Source organism: Mauremys reevesii, linkage group 5 (assembly GCF_016161935.1).
Source record: "Mauremys reevesii isolate NIE-2019 linkage group 5, ASM1616193v1, whole genome shotgun sequence".
NCBI classification, from domain to species: Eukaryota; Metazoa; Chordata; order Testudines; family Geoemydidae; genus Mauremys; species Mauremys reevesii.
In genome coordinates this window covers 61,445,315-61,461,365 of record NC_052627.1, presented here as the reverse complement: position 1 = coordinate 61,461,365, position 16,051 = coordinate 61,445,315, and the positions used below count along the sequence as shown (strand labels likewise).

Here is a 16,051-nt window from a genome sequence, read left to right as displayed (position 1 = left end):
AAATTATGGAAACGAATAGGGAAGGCCTGTATTTATAATAACCAGAGCTTCAGACATTTTTGAAGGCATAGGACCATATTTTGCCCTGATTAAAACTATCAATTACCCCACTGAAGTCAGTGAATTTTGTCTCCTAATACAAATGAAAATGTGGAATTTGGACAGGATAGTGATGAGCCATTTTTAAAGTAGAGACAAACTGAAATTTTTAGTCAACATTTCAAAATCAGTCATTTCTTTTTAAGCATCTTGTTATTCAAAATTAGTTTGACCTATTTTCTTGAAACCTTACAGACAATTCTCCTTAGCTTTCAGAGTGAATTCTGGCACTTTTCAGGCCTAACCAGCTTTGCTAGCCAATAGTCCCATAGAGGTTAAATTGGGTTTATAATTAAACCTGGTAGTAACATGGAGAAATCATAACCTTTAAGGCTCTGGATCTGCATGATTTCTGATCACTAAAAAAATTATAAGCCCATATGAACAGTCCACAAAGTGTACTCCTCTATTCACTTTGTGGCATGTCAATATGGTATATGTAGTCCCATTTACACTGTGCCTCTCTGAGCAGCCACACAGTACTACATGACTGGCAAATTCAGATAATTTCTCCATAGTTTAATATTACATTGCAGAAGCAAAGCGGATACTATCTTTCCCCAAGGAAGTAATAATGTAAAGTAGTAATCTATCATTTATGCAAGCGGTCAGATAAAATGAAGTTATGAATTAATAAAATTCCATCAGTGAGCAATGACAGACCTAGCACTTCTTTCTGTGACTCCACTTTAAGCCCTGAGATAACGAACATTTCTGCTCTCAAAAAGAAGAGAAAAGGCCTCAATTTTATTTCTCAGTAAGTAGGCGTTTGAGTGAATTTAAGGTCAGTATATAGATTGGTGCATAAAACAGCTAAGGGCATTGCTTGCTGGGAAAATTTTTCCTGGTATTATCAAATCTGTTAATACCAGAGAAACAGTAAGAAGAAGAAATTGCTGTCCTGGAGGAGGAGGGGGAAAAAAAAGAGCCTGTCCTGTCATATAGTGGAGCAAAAATCCAGCAAGATTCCACATTATTTTCTAAGGGAAGTATTATTGCTGTAAGACTAGACCTTTACTTGTGAAATCATGATATTAGAGAACTTAACCCAACTCCAGTTATGTGCCCATCATCTCTTTAAAAAAAAAAATCTCATCCTATAGCACTCAGTCTTGCTTCTGATACTTACAATGGGACTTAACGCGGCATATTCTAACAGAAAGGAAAGAGTAATTGAACATAATGATTCAGCACAATATAATACTAAACAGAACAAGGTGTTTTGTAAGCGGTGCAATGATTTTCCCTTGGTGCTCCTAATAAGTACCAGACTAAACAATTAGTATAGTTTCGCTGTGTGGAAAGTTAGCAGGTAGCTCCTTTTCAAGTGACTGAAAAACAGGACAAACGATATGTAAAGATTAAAAAGAAAACAATTCTGGCATGGAGGTTAAAATGAGAACAACCGGAAGCACTGGACCAAATTTACCTTAGTGCAATTGCATTGAATTTGGCCCAGAACATCTCAATTGACTGGTTATCAGTTATTTTAAAATGAAAGACAGAAAGCACTTTAAAGAAAGTACAGGGTCAGAGTTTTGCCCAAACTCAAATCACAGAATCAGTTTTTGTTCATTTGCAGCAATGGCTCGTGGTGAGGTTATGTAATGCAATCGATTCTTCAGTACAGCTAGATATAGCAGATGTGCTGCGCAGCCCAGTGGAAGCTTAAAATGCTTTTTTCTGCTTTGTGACATTTGACAATAAGTCTGAAAAATGCACAGGAATGACTGGGGAAATGTAAAGGAGAAGATATTGAACTGAAAAAATAAAATGGCTTTGTTGGATGGGTAGGAACAGGAAGTCCACATAATGAGAAGCAGAAAGATATTTTACTGAAGGATAATCTAATCTGTCTTCAACAAACAGAACTTTGCTACTTACATATCTGATCATTTTCCAGTGCCTCTTCAACGCTCCAGGTTCAAAGGTTTTCATTTCAACAAGCTTTCTCCAATCTATGGGTTTTACTATAAAACCCAACTTGTTTTAATCCTAACAATAAAAATATTGTAATGCGAACAGTGGGGTTTCTGTGGGCTGCCCACAATTCTTAAAAATCTGACATGTATTGGGCAGTATGACTCATCTGAATTTTAAGGTGGGTGGTGGTAGATGGAGATTTATCAGCCAGGAGGTGGCATTTCCAGCTGCCTAGCAGTTGGTTGTTCCACAGTTGACTACCTGATGTAAAACAAACTGAAAAGGAGATGCAAACTCTAAGATTTAAAAGCCTTTAAGAATGTGCTTGGTTTTAATATAACATTGATAAAAAATGAGTGTTTGTGTGTCTTTGTGTTGTGTTGTTCTAGAATATTATGTTCTGTTACAGAGAATATTCAGCTGATAGGGAGATAGCTTTCTTACTAGCTCCCTTCACACCACTGAGTAACAAATAGAGCAAGCAAAGATCAGAGCAGAATAGCTCCTAAAAACAAAGACAAAAACTTTATGATCCAATCAGTGGAGTCTCCAACTCCATTTCAGAATCAGAAAGTTTAGATGAAAATGAGATTGAGAAAAACACAGGTTGCTTCCTTTGAAAAGTTTTGCTAGCTTTCCCCCCACCCTGCTTTTTCTAATGAGGTCCACTATAAAGCAAGACAAATTCTATAAGGTGAATAGCTGGGCATCTGTGAAGGTTGAGTATCAGTGGCTGAGGGCTTATCATGCATGGATAGGGGAAAAGGAGGTAATGTTGGCCAAAGAGGAATCTGCATGTGGGTCAGGTAGCAGCTTACCCAGCAAGGGACAAGGAGAAATGAAATATATTCTAAAAATGAAGGGCTTGGGATAATGTTCAGTTCTATCACATTATGAGTGAAATTTAGCTCTCACTTAAATCCAAATAAATTCCACTGAAGTTCCTCCAAATTTACACAGATGTACCAGCAGACTTCTACTTAAAAGTTTCACTCATCACTAATTGCTGTTAATCGCCAGCAGATGTCCTACTTACTCTTGACTTGTTCTATTGCCCGGTCTGTAAGGGAAGATTTCATATTCAGAGCCAACTTTCTCAGCATTGTACTATCAAACTCTTGTGATATTTAAAAATACTTCTATCCTTCACAAGCTTTGGAAATGCCTCTAAAGAATTGCTTGTAAACCCAGTATGGCTTGCACTATTCGTATTTTTTAACTTCAAAACCAGTCAGATTTTTTTATTCCTTTCTTTTACATTTTCACTTATTGTTAGGGAAGAAGAAGTGTGTTTACAACACCATACACTACTTCCAAAATTATACCAGTCCTAGCTAAACTCAGATGGTAGGGAAGTGGGGGGAAATCATCCTGTAGAAGCATCAATGCAAAAGTACTATGAACTTAATCGCCGGGAACAGTAAATTATGAATATAAAACAAGAACCAGCCTGAATCTTCACCCATTCATTGAATTTTGTCAATGATCAGAGCAGTTTACATATATAGGCTCAAGTTTTGGGGAAAGTGCCCTCTTGCTTTTCTGTGACATATGCTACCACACTTAGCTTTCGTTCAGGTAAACATTAGGGACAACAAGGTGATTTGTTCCACTTCACTGGCACCAGTAGTTCAGTGGCAGGACCCAGCAGACTCCTTGGGGCTCTGCTATGGTTCTTTCGCAGTTCAGTCATTCCCAGGGGCTTGCCCAGAAAGCGTGCGTGTATTTGAAATCCCAGAGCATGTTAGGTTATAGTAGTGCATTCATTCCATCTGTTAGAGCAAAAGTATACACAGTTTTAAAATTATGTAGATGATGCACTAATGTTTATAATATATCAAGTTAATATAACTGTATCCCAAGTTAAATACACACTCAGGCTGACCAGCACATGCAGCTATTAAACTCAGGATACAGGAAGTATCTTAAAGCTAGTATTATAATGATTAGTTATTTCATTGTTGAGACATGATAGGGTTATTAATAGGCTTGGAAGGATTCGATTTTTAATCAGTAAATGTTGGTCAACATCAATTTCGCAGTATAGACACAAAATGAAAAAATATTTCCACTGATAATTAAAATTTACAGATTACATTTTTCTTACCTTTGCCCACTTGAGAACTTATCAGAGTTTGATTTAAGGATATTTACTTTGTATATTTTAACATGTGATGTTGACAATGTATTTTAATGGTTATAAACCTTTAACTTTTTGAATCTCAATGTCTGTCATTTAATTATTGTCTGCCTTCCCCCATAATTTCCCACAACTGTGAAAATTTAAAATAGAAAAACTGCTTTTAAATAAATATTGATATTATCAGAACTATAAAACCCCCAAATTCTGTGAAATGTAATTATAAATGGCTTGTGTATGTAATAGGAGCATGATGTTACTGTAGATTTCAGTACCAGCACACAGTCCCATTGCAGGCCATAGAACCTCACCCACCCACTCCTGTAATAGACCCCGAACCTTTGGCTGAGTTACTGAAGTGCTCATGGTTTATAAAAGACTTCAGGTTACAGAGAATTCACCATTTACACTAATTTAAACTTCCAAGTGATCCTTGCTCTATGCTGCAGAGGAAGGCGAAAAAAACCCAGGGTCTCTGCCAGTCTGACACAGAGGGAAATTCCTTCCCAACCCCAAATATGGCAATCAGTTAGACCCTGACCATGTGGGCAAGACCCACCAGCCAGACATCTGAGAAAGAATTCTCTGTAGCAACTCAGAGCCCTCCCTTAGATGATCATGATGATCACTTCTGACTTTAAAGTCTATGAGTCCTGCTATATATGCACCTTACATGACTATCTTGGCCCTGAACATCATTAACCTGGCAATTGGAGAGTATGTTCAGGATAAGCTCTCCTCCTCTCTCTCCTCACTGCTCTAACAGGAGGAGAGTTACCATGAGTCTCTAGGACACTAGAAGCAGCTTCTTCTGAGAGGACACATCCTCTAAAAACTGGTTCCCATTATTCCCCCTCCTCCCAAAAAATTTACTCCATCCATGGGGGAGAAATTACTCAAACTAATTTGGGTGGGAGAAAGGCACAGCCCCCATGTCTCTTCCAAAAACCTGCAGGCTGGCAAGACTATGGGAAGCTTTTTTTTAATTCTTTTTTTTAATGTTAGATTAATGTTTGGAGGCAGGATTGTTTTGTTTTAAAAGAATTTGGGGTCAAACACTCTTGACAACTGCTCAATCTTGGGAACACGAAGGGAAGCAGTAAGGAAGGGACTGGGGTAGGGTTTTCTAATCTTGGTGTTAGCAGAGATCAGGAGTGGTTGCACAACAGTGCATGGTAGAACTGTGATACTGGCAGAACTGTTCAAAAGTGATAGCTCAGATAAGCAACCAACTGCTGAGTCCTTTGAGGCTTTCCTATCACTAGAGAAATATGTCATTTGGCTAGGCTGAGGTTGGGTAGTTTAGCTGTGTTAGTGCTAGGGTTTGCTTTCTCCTCTTTAACTAATTAGCCTTGCCACAAGAATCAGTAATGCTTTCAGGACATCATGGGATTCTAATAGAAAAGAGGGCTTATAATATGTGCTGTCACAACACAAACAGGAATACCAACAATGATATCTTCAGCATCTCTCATTTTAACTAATCAATATTCTGGTTTAAAGTCACTGTCGCCTTAAATAATATATGATGTACCCAGTATAGAACCCTATGTTCATGCAGCCAGAGTACATACATCCTTGTCCATTTCCATCTACAGCTAACTTCCTGTACATGTGTGGGTGAGAGTGTATTGCAAATGACTATATGACGTCCTCTGTGCTGCTATATCCACCCAGTGTTGTCTCCGTAAGCCAAAAATTGACAGATATGGCTGCCACGATAACTTGGCACCATTTATTGCATGTGAAAAACCACAACATTTCAAACTGGATATGAACTTTACATGTCAAGCTGTGAAAGAGTTTTGGGGTCCTCAAAATTATGTCAGACACAAAGTTATGAGGTCTCATAGTACATGCAAAGTAAAAATTGTTGTTTTTTTATTTAAAAGTTTTCATCATTTTTGAGCATCCCTATATCTTAAACCATATAGCCATTGCAAAATGACTTCATTCCAGTAGCAGTTTTCATAACAGAAATTACTGCAGGTATCAGCTAAGTGCATAGATGTGTCCTTGCAGGTACCCGCCACATTCTTGGGGTAACCCACTCTAACACAGTGCGTCTCTGTCCCTCATTAACAGCTATAGCATGGGAATACGTTTATAAGCCTGTACTACTCTAACTTAATGAAGCTGGCCCTTTCTCAGGCAGTACTGGTTCATTTTAGATCCAGAGATTGCAGATGACCTGACCAGACAGACTGTTACACTGAGTATACTGCCCCCACCCCTCAGATGGAAATACCCTTGACATCTCTGTCCCAATTTACAGGGTCAAATATATTCATTAGGGGCTGATCTAAATCTCAAACTAAATGGGAGTCTTTCCGTTTCCTTAAACAAGCTTTGGATCAAGATCTTCATAAGCCAAGATTATCCCTCTTATATAGTTTGCAAGTTCTTATAATTATTCAGTCTGTAAATGTTACACCATATCTTGACCCTTCCTGTAGTTTTAATAAATGGAATGTAAACTGTAATCACCCAAGCAGCCTGTTAGAAAGAACGATATGAATACAAATGGCAAACAATGCCCAACATGATACAAACCAGACATATAAAGAGAGACTTTGTTTAACTAGTGTAACTTTATAAGAGTTAGTCTTCAGACATTTTAAGAGATTTTGTTTACGTTGAAATAAGAAAATTCAGCAAACAATAAATAGCTAAAAGACTAAATGGTCAGAAAGAGACTTGTGGTTGAAATAGTCATTCATAGGTTATTCACTATGATAATGAATAGTCATTGGGCCAAGGAAAACATGAAAATGACTTTATAGTCTGATGGTCAGGGCATTCACCTAGGTTAGGGAAGATCCAAGTTCAAGTCCTTGTTCCAAAGGCTAATTATTTATACGAAGTGGAACAGCTTCAACAGAAGAGATTGAGAAAGACCCACACCACAATATCCCATAGTACAGTAGCTAGGACACTTTCCTGCAATGTGGGAGACCCAAGTTCAAATCTCTTCTCCACATGAGGCAAATGAGAGAATTAAACCTGGGTCTCCTATATCCCAGGTGAGTACCCTAACCGTTGAATTAAAAGTTATAAGGAGCTACTACATCTCCTCTTCCATGAACCTAGTCCTTTAAAAATACCCAGAAACAAAACATTTTGAGCTGAACAACATGTTTTGTTTCACCAAAAATGGATTTTCTCAATTTGGCAAAAATTTCAGTATTTTCCAGATTCAGTTTGGCCTAAATTGTCCCCCTCCCAACCTGCCCTTTCAATTTTTTAGAACTGTCAGCAAACTGAAAAGTCAGTTATTCACCCAGTTCCACCTGTGAGTCAATATAAGATAACTAAGGAGTATTAAAGAGCAGCTCACCTTGCACTACATCATTGCATTTCAGAGATTTACTCTCGTTTTAAATGAAGACTAACAATTTGGAATATATTTATTTATTTTGTAGTAGCGCAAAGACCCCAATCAGGACTGGGGATCCATTCTGCTACATTCTGTACAAGCACATAAAAAGATATGGTCCTGCCCCAAAGACCTGAGAAAAAACTTAAAATATACCTGTTTTCATTAATTACTTGGACACTGATCTTGAGAGGTGTTCAGCACCCTTAGTTGATTCAATGTTATCATGATAATTTAAACTTTTCCTAGTTACTCCATTTCCTACAACAGGCCCAGTTACTACCACTACGTCACAGTCAACTTGCCCTTAATGCAAAATGAAGTGGCCATGGTCAACAGCTAATGACAGCACTTGTTCTACCAAGGTAATGAGCATATACCGCCATACGCTGGCTCAACTATTCTGACCACTTCTTAGTGTACAGTCAAAGCCCAATCACGCAATCCTTAACTCATCAGAGCTGTCTCATTGACTTCAATGAGGCAACTTGAAGGATTGGGTCATTAATCTGAGAGTATTCTATTAAGATTCAGGCTTTGGATGTCTTTGTTTCTGACATATGGCCATATTTTCTGACATGTCCACTGATTTTGAGTGCCCCAGTTTCTGGATGCCCAGCCTGAGATTTTCAGAGCTACTCCTCAAAGAAGATGAAATGAGGAAGAAGGGCAGTTTGAAGGCTGAGATCTGGAACCTTCATTCAGCTGAGGTTCCAGAAATAGGCAATCTGAAAACTGGGGATCTCAAACTGCCTAATTAATGCACCTCCAAGGTGAGCAAGGGAAGAATCAATCTGTTTGGAACAAAAAAAAAAGAAAAAAAAAGAAAAAAGACTCCCAGCACCAAAACAATTTAGCTACCAGAATTATCCTTGTAACTTTTGAAACTCTTTGATGGGAAAGAAGTTGGAAGAGTTCAGAAAATGGAGCAACTCAATTTCCTGTATTCCTCTCCACCCCTAACTACTCACCCACTTTTGTGAAAAGATGTAAACGTTCCCGGGAAGTTAAAAAATCACTAAAATAACATTTAATCTACCTTGCCAAGCCAAGGTTCAGTTTCTTGGACAGATTTATAGATTCCCTGAGAATGTGAAGACCTTTCTCAATGCCAAATCTGCTCAGCTGAAAGAGGGATTTTACAAGCCAGAGCAACTCAGATACAAAGGCATTCTCATAGATTTTTGTAGGTGTCTTTTTCCACATGTTTACAGCAAACACAGACCAATGTTTTCGTCAGCTGTTTGACATTTATGTTTAGTATCTAGTCACATTAACATCTTAAGAGACTGGGGCCTCTTTCCAAAAATGAGGTGGAAGTCAATGGAAACAGAGTGCACGCCACACCTGACTGGATCAGGCCCTTGATGTTTAATGGATCTAATTTGGGGAACTGCCTCAAATCATTGCCCTCTTATTTCACCTCTCTTTCCCCTGGGATAAACAATTTGAAATGCACCTCCTGAGAGCTGAAGCTCTTAGTGAATTTGTATCCAGCAATGGACACACTGATTCATGCCTCAGGAGAGTTGTCTTCACCAGTCTCCATAGTTTTAACAGTCAATATAGTTGAGAGTTCAGTTGTGGGTTACAAGAGACCTGTTAACATTGTTTAAACTTGGGGAGTTTTCTGTCATTTTTCACCTAGAGTGGTTACAGTTAAATCCTGCACAAGAAAGTGAAATCAATCACTTTCAGCACTGGGCCCCAAAAAAGGGTATAGGATGTAGGAGGGAGTCATAGAGTTTAGGGCCAGAAGGGACCACCAGATCATCCAAGTCTAACCTCCTGCACGACACTGATCATCAACACCACCAAACCCAACAACCCAAATTAGACCAAAGTATTACAGCCCAGAGGAGACTAAAGTATTATGTGCCACAGGCAGAGAATGGGAGTGCACCCGTGCCATGTTGTAATAATTGGGCCTACAAACTTACAGCTGAGCTCACATTTAGGGTAAGTACTATGTGAAAGTACATAAGTTGTCACAATAACTTATAACAACAAATGGAAATGGAAAAAGAGATATGAAAGGGAGACTGAAAGACTGAATTTGTCCAAACAAAAAGACCTACTGATATAACACAAGGACTGTATTAAGATCATGCTCAGAAAACAAGAAAAGCGTGGTACCAGAAATCGGTGAGCCAAAACTAAGCCTAACAGGTGGACAAAATAATGAGGGCATAGACAATTCCATGCCATCATTCCCCTTTGTGAGTCCTTAAAGAAAGAAACTCTGGGAGAAAAATTGGCTGCTGGAAAATTTCACCATTATGGCTGCCATCCCCACCATCTCCTGATATCCTGACTAGACCAGGCCAGAGAGAGGGTCCCAGATGACACTGCCACCTCTACCAAGTCCAACAGAATCCCAAACACCATCTGGATGAAACAAGATCAGACTTCAATAACAACAGCTCCAGCCCATCTTAGCTACCTACTTCTTTCCCACCCACCCCCCCAAAAAACCATTATTAGCATCTTTGATATCATCAGAAGACTCTCATATGAGGGGGATTTTCCTTCTAAAAACTCTGTCAAGCTAAAGGAAAAGGGAGAAAAGAGATGTTGTTAAAATAAAAGCCTTATTTAATACTGTATATTTCAAATGTTGTAACTGTTTTCCTTCTTTTCTTTATCTTTAATAAATTATTAGTGTTTGCATCATGGTGTTAAAGAGGGTAAAGTCCCTGTATATCAAGCCCAAACCTCGCTTAAAATACTGTCCAATATTCAGCAATGCCTGAGTTATATTAACACCTTTGGCCCACATATCCATTTAAATTAATACCCAGGCAACCCTGGCAAGTGACCTCCACCCACCTCCAGCAGAGGAAGGCAAAAAAAATAAAATAAAAAGCAAACCCAAAAACCTCCAAGTCTGTTACTTCTACTAGTTTGATCAGAATTATTCATTCCTCAATTTTTTCCAGGGACACAATGGGCCAAATGGAGTGGAATTACACTAGATATAAAACCCTGCCAGAGGGACAAACAGGAGACATCAATCATTTAAAAGGTTTTAACCTTCAAAGAGCCAGCTGAGAAAAAATGAAAGGTAGAGTGACTAGAGATCCCAATTTTATAGGGACAGTCACGATTTTTGGGTCTTTTTCTTATATAGGCTCATATTACCCCCCACCCCCTGTTCCAATTTTTCACATTTGCTGTCTGGTCACCCTAATGAAGGGTTATAAGCTAACTTTTCAGCAATGAACCATATGACTGAAAGTTTGAATGAAAACCATACTGTGATCAGAACTGTAAGATTGAGGAACTTTGGAACACACCTTCTACAACACAGATGCATGGGTTCAGTTAGAATTTGCATTATTATTCCATGAATTAGCAAACTTGTTTTTGTATGCAGTGTTTTCCAAAATACTATTTGAATATCAGCCGTAGAAGGAGTAGTTGACCATTTGAATAACTTCCTCTTCTTGGCTAGCTGGGTTCAGGTCATCAGATCTGTCTTTTCCAGGCTTGCCACTCCAAAGCTCACTCCTCATCCTCTCTGACCATTAGAACATAACCTTAAATTGCAAGGGGCATTAGAAGAGGCTGTGGTTGCAACTCTATGGCTTTCTGGGCCCTTCCAAACCCACTGTAGGTTGGTTCCTCTGGCTCCTTTTATAGCATTGGTTAGACATCCTGTTTCTGCACAAAACCCCTGCCTGTGGAGGTTGCAATCACAAAACCCAAGTCACTGTGCTACTGGCTGCATTCACTTAGGTATTGAGCTTTGCATAACTATTATGTAAAGAGGGAAGAGTACAGCAGGGAGCAGCTCCTCCTGCATGCTGCCTCACAAATTCACCTATCCCATCCCTGCAGATGCACAATGAAATCTCTGAGGAGTAGCCAGGTTCCAGGGAGGAGGGAATAATTCTACAGAGTCAGCACTTCCTCCTTGCATGGCCCCTGCTGCTTGCAGAAGCACAGGGGACAATCTGGGCCTATGGCAACATCTTTCTTGATGTCCAGGTACCAGTATTACACTGGCTATTGCTGATGAGATTTAATGCTCATAAAGTAACATGTCTAATTGTTTGCTTTGTATTTTACCCTTTTGCTACCACAACCAAACACTGTTACTTGTTTGCCTTTCTTCTTTGCAGTGCACTGTGGGTGTCAGCGAGTTTCCCAAAATATCCTTTAAATTGCTTTTCATCATCTGTGTGCTGGAGGGGTTATTCCTTTCATCACTTATTCCCTTGCTCAATTCTTTATCACCCTGACTGCTGTTACATTACACCAAGTTGCAAACTGATAGAGCTGCAGCATTTTAACAAACTATAAGCTGTTTGGCCAAAGTTTAGCTTTTTGTTTTTCTGAAGCAAACTTTGCGTCAACACAGACTCTTAATTTAGGAGCAAAAGATGTTCCAAACTCTGGCCCTGCTACTGTGGTTAGTAACACAGATGACTTATTGATGTTTCCAAATGCTACGAGCAAGCAAAACAATTCTGATTCATGCTGCCAAAACACTGCAGCTCATTTATTCAGGATATATAAAGGGATGGGGGGAGGGAATTGCAATAGAAATAGAGGAGGAATTGCAGTAAACACTCTCTCTAAAATGAGTCCAAGCACATCTGTTTCATCTAAAAGTTTAGTAATTAAGTTTGTACAGTTCTTTGAAAATTACAGCACATTCGAATCAAACTCACAGGCCTTTGGCATATTCCCCATGGTTACAGTAATCTGGAACTAACAGTAATAAAGCTGATGTGTTTCTCATTATTCGTAAGCATTTCCGCCGCCACCCTTATTTCAGAGACATCTTCAACCTGTCTTCACTGTTCAACATTCATCGCTGGGAATGACTGTTTCAATTTCTAAATATCAAGCTGCAATTGGTAAAGCATAACGTAATGTGCCCTGTAGCCAGAACATCCACATGACTAGGAAGCACAGACTCTGCCTGTGCCTCTGCAGGTGCTATCTGTCTGAAAGAGAAGGGATAGACAGAGCAGCGCTAGCTGGGTCTAATGGGGAGTGCACAGTGCATCTTCTCCAAGGATGGCAGAAATTACTCTCACCTATGTGCTCTACAGGAATCCCCAAGAGGAATTCTGCTTGGGTCCCTCCCCAGCTTGAAAAGTCAGAATCTAGCCCTAGAAGAATGGACTGTGGCAAAATAAGCTGTTACAGAGAAAAACTGATCAGGTTTCTAAATGAAAAAAATACAGAGGCTCCGAAAATGCAGTCATGGACTGCCAGCAGTCAGAGCACTTTAACAGTTGTCTAAAAATACATTACTTTCCTAGTATCACTTTGGCTTACAACAATTGCTGTGGCTACCTGAGTGACATTATTTGATCACCAATGGGAGGGGAATTAGTCTGCATGATTGTGACTTGGCATGGAGATAAACCATGCCACAAGACAATGCTTTTAGATTTTATATATAAAGAGAGAGACACACACACAGAGACACACACACACACACATATATACCTATATATAGTATGGTATGTTTACACTACAAAGAAAGACCCATAGCACCAAGTCTCAGAGCTCAGGTCAATTGACTTGAGTTTGCATTCCTGCTTGGGTTGGAGTCCAGGATCCAAGACCCTTCCCCCTCCATGGGTTTCAGAGCCTGGGCTCCAGCCTGCGCAGGGATGTCTACACTGCTATTTTTAGTGCCACTGGCCAAGCCCCATGAACCCAAGTCAACTGACCCAGCCACTGAGACTTGGCACTGCAGATTTTTCAAGCAGTGTAGTGGTCCCTAACATAAAGTGCCAGTAGATAGCACTCAAGAATAGTCTTGGGTTTTATAGGAGGCATAAAACCTGTTGTACAAGTGCAAATGGCTTTCTTTGTGCAGCTCTTTCCAACAATCTTTGTATTAAGATGTGATCTGTGCTATGAAATGCTTAGAAATCTCTGAGGTAGCATATAATCTTTGATTTATGAGCCTCCTCTTCTCTACTCCCCCCCATTTTAAAATTAAAATAGGAGCTGACTTTTTTGAATGTGCTGTAATTTTTTGATTCAGATCCTAAAATACTTTATTTTAAAAACACCAAATTACATCCTTTGCCATGAGGCAGTTGTTATGACACAAACCACCAATACTTCTACCCAAAAGAAGACAGCTGTTTCCTGTATTCCTACATGAACCATATGATACATTTCTCTGAGATGCAGTAAGATGAACTTTTCCAAGTATCAACTGTAACAGTCACATGGCTGGACAGTGGGGACTGCACGTATCAAAGCGGGGTTAGGAGGAATGGTCCAAGTTTCTTGAAAGCATATCATCCAAACAGCTACTCAATTTAGAATTTCCCACATGAGTGGCATCTCAACCATTTACCTATTCATTCACAATGACAAAATACTCCCACTTCAACTGCTGGCTCTTGTGTAGTTGCTGCTACCACCCTCAAACCCTGCCCACCATAACTTCCATTATAGATTTTCATATACAAGGTCAGCAGATTTTTGCTAATTCAGACTACACTGGAGAGGGGATTCCAAAGGAAAGGTGTCCTCACAGAGAATGCTCCCTCTCTTTTATACCAAGAGGAGTCCAGCTCACATGTCCAGCTCACACAGTCCTTGGGTGGAGAGGTCCTAGAGTTCTTAAAGGAGTTCTGTTTAGCTTTCTGTCCAAATGATGGCATATCTAAAATTTCATTCACATTAAGCCTGGGCACTATTGCTGGGACAAACACTGCAACTAAGCCTCCCGCAACAGTGTAGCACATCTATGCTCACAGGTGCTGCATATTTGGCAGTATAGTCTTACTAAAATAAGTAATTTATTTTATTATAAATAAAAATGCCATATCCATGGCAGACAGAAGGTTATATGAGTTGGGGAAAATCTTAACATTTTTTAGCATGTGTGGTTCCTGATGGTGTGGTCCGATAATGGGTTTGACGTGACTGAGACTGCATGTGTCCCAAGGAGCTACGTTTTCATGCTATAGTAAGGGGGATTAATGACAGAAGTACCAGTGATTTCTGATGTAAGTTAATTGTTCACATAGTTTATTTTATTGAATAGTTTTAAGTTGGACTCAGCCAGGCTGCTGCCCCCATCACATGCAGCCCACCACGGAGCCTGACTTGTGGTGTGAATGGTCTCCTAGGAGCATTCCATACTATCTGTTAATTTCACTAAATTCTGTTGAGGAACTGCATAGCCCACAGACTTAAGTAGTAATTTTGCCCAAGAAGGGAATTTGGGAGAGAGCTATTTAACAAGACTGAGATATAAGAAGAGGCAATCAGAGTGAAGTGGTGCAATGTTACATCACCGTATAGTTGGATTGGGGGGGTATTATTTTGGGGGTTTTAAAATACTATTTCCTCTCCTTTTTGCAAAGGAGAGCTCAGGAAAATCTACACATTAAGAAGAAATTTGTTAAATCACAAAGTATTGCTACTGAGGGGAGGCTGAGAACAGAACATATCAGACACAATCATCCCAGCAGTTGTGCAGCCCCATTACCTTAAAGCCTAGCTGGGATGGTAGCTTGGTATTAGGCCATGTCTACACTGGCACTTTCATTGTTAACACTTTTGTCGCTCAAAGGTGTGAAGAAACACCCCCCTGAACAACAACAGTTTTACCAACAAAAAGGGCCAGTGTACACAGCGCTTCGTCGGCAGGAGCTGCTCTTCTGGCAATGAAGCTACCTCATCTCGTCAGAGGTGGTTTTATTTTGTCACCAGTAGAGCTCTCTCCCAACGATAAACAGCAGCTACACGGCATGCCTTGCGGCTGCAGCGGCACAGCCACACCAGTGTAAGGTGCAGAGACATAGCTTCAGGTGTTTGGCTGCAGATGTTTTCATTACCCTGTTTCTTAATATTGTTCTTGCAGAAGGCAACCCCACACTACTAAAATTAAGATGAATAACACTCCATTTAAACTCAAAGGACCAAGCTGTGCTCTCATTTATACTAGCATATCCAAACGCAGAATTTGATACTAGTAATAGACTTATATACTGGTTATGTGCTATGCTGGATCCCTAAACAAACTAAATCCTCATTAAAGGTCTAACCCAGAGGTGGGCAAATCCAGCCTGCAGCAGTGACTTCATGTAGGCACCAATAATACCTATATTCTCACATGTTATGAGAAACTGGTGTGATTTGAATCTGTTTGCTCACTTCTCCTTTACTTTTGGAAAGGAGTATATTGAGTGTAGAAGTTGACTCATATCACATTGCTTACTTGTAAAGCCACACATATTTTATACACTTTGTATGAAGAATGAGCAAGCCATACCTGTATACACCAAATTCTGCCTCTTTTCTTCCTTGCTCATAAGAGGAGCATAGCGTAACATTTGGGTATAATACTATAAAAATGATGAAGTAGTTTAGCCCAAAAAAACCCCACAGGCCCTCTCAGTTAACTCCCCCTTTACAGGGAGAGCTTTATCTCATAATATACACAGACAGGTTGCAAACATGAAAATTGCCTTCAAGTCAGCATTTCTTACCCACAGATGCAAGCTCAGAGAACAGCTTTCTCC

General features: G+C 39.7%; 2 long non-coding RNA genes across 2 annotated transcripts in view; both read right to left on the bottom strand.

The window, feature by feature from the left end:
- Positions 1 to 16,051, bottom strand: part of LOC120406226 — a 27,641-nt gene extending 11,590 nt beyond the window's left edge. The window contains exon 1 of the long non-coding RNA XR_005599153.1: positions 16,019 to 16,051. This is a non-coding gene — a long non-coding RNA (uncharacterized LOC120406226). The remainder of the gene's footprint in view (positions 1 to 16,018) is intronic.
- LOC120406227 lies at positions 3,476 to 15,952 on the bottom strand. The gene is made up of 2 exons (XR_005599154.1): positions 15,802 to 15,952; positions 3,476 to 3,794 (listed from the first exon to the last, which is right to left on the bottom strand). It is a non-coding gene; the product is annotated as an uncharacterized LOC120406227 (long non-coding RNA).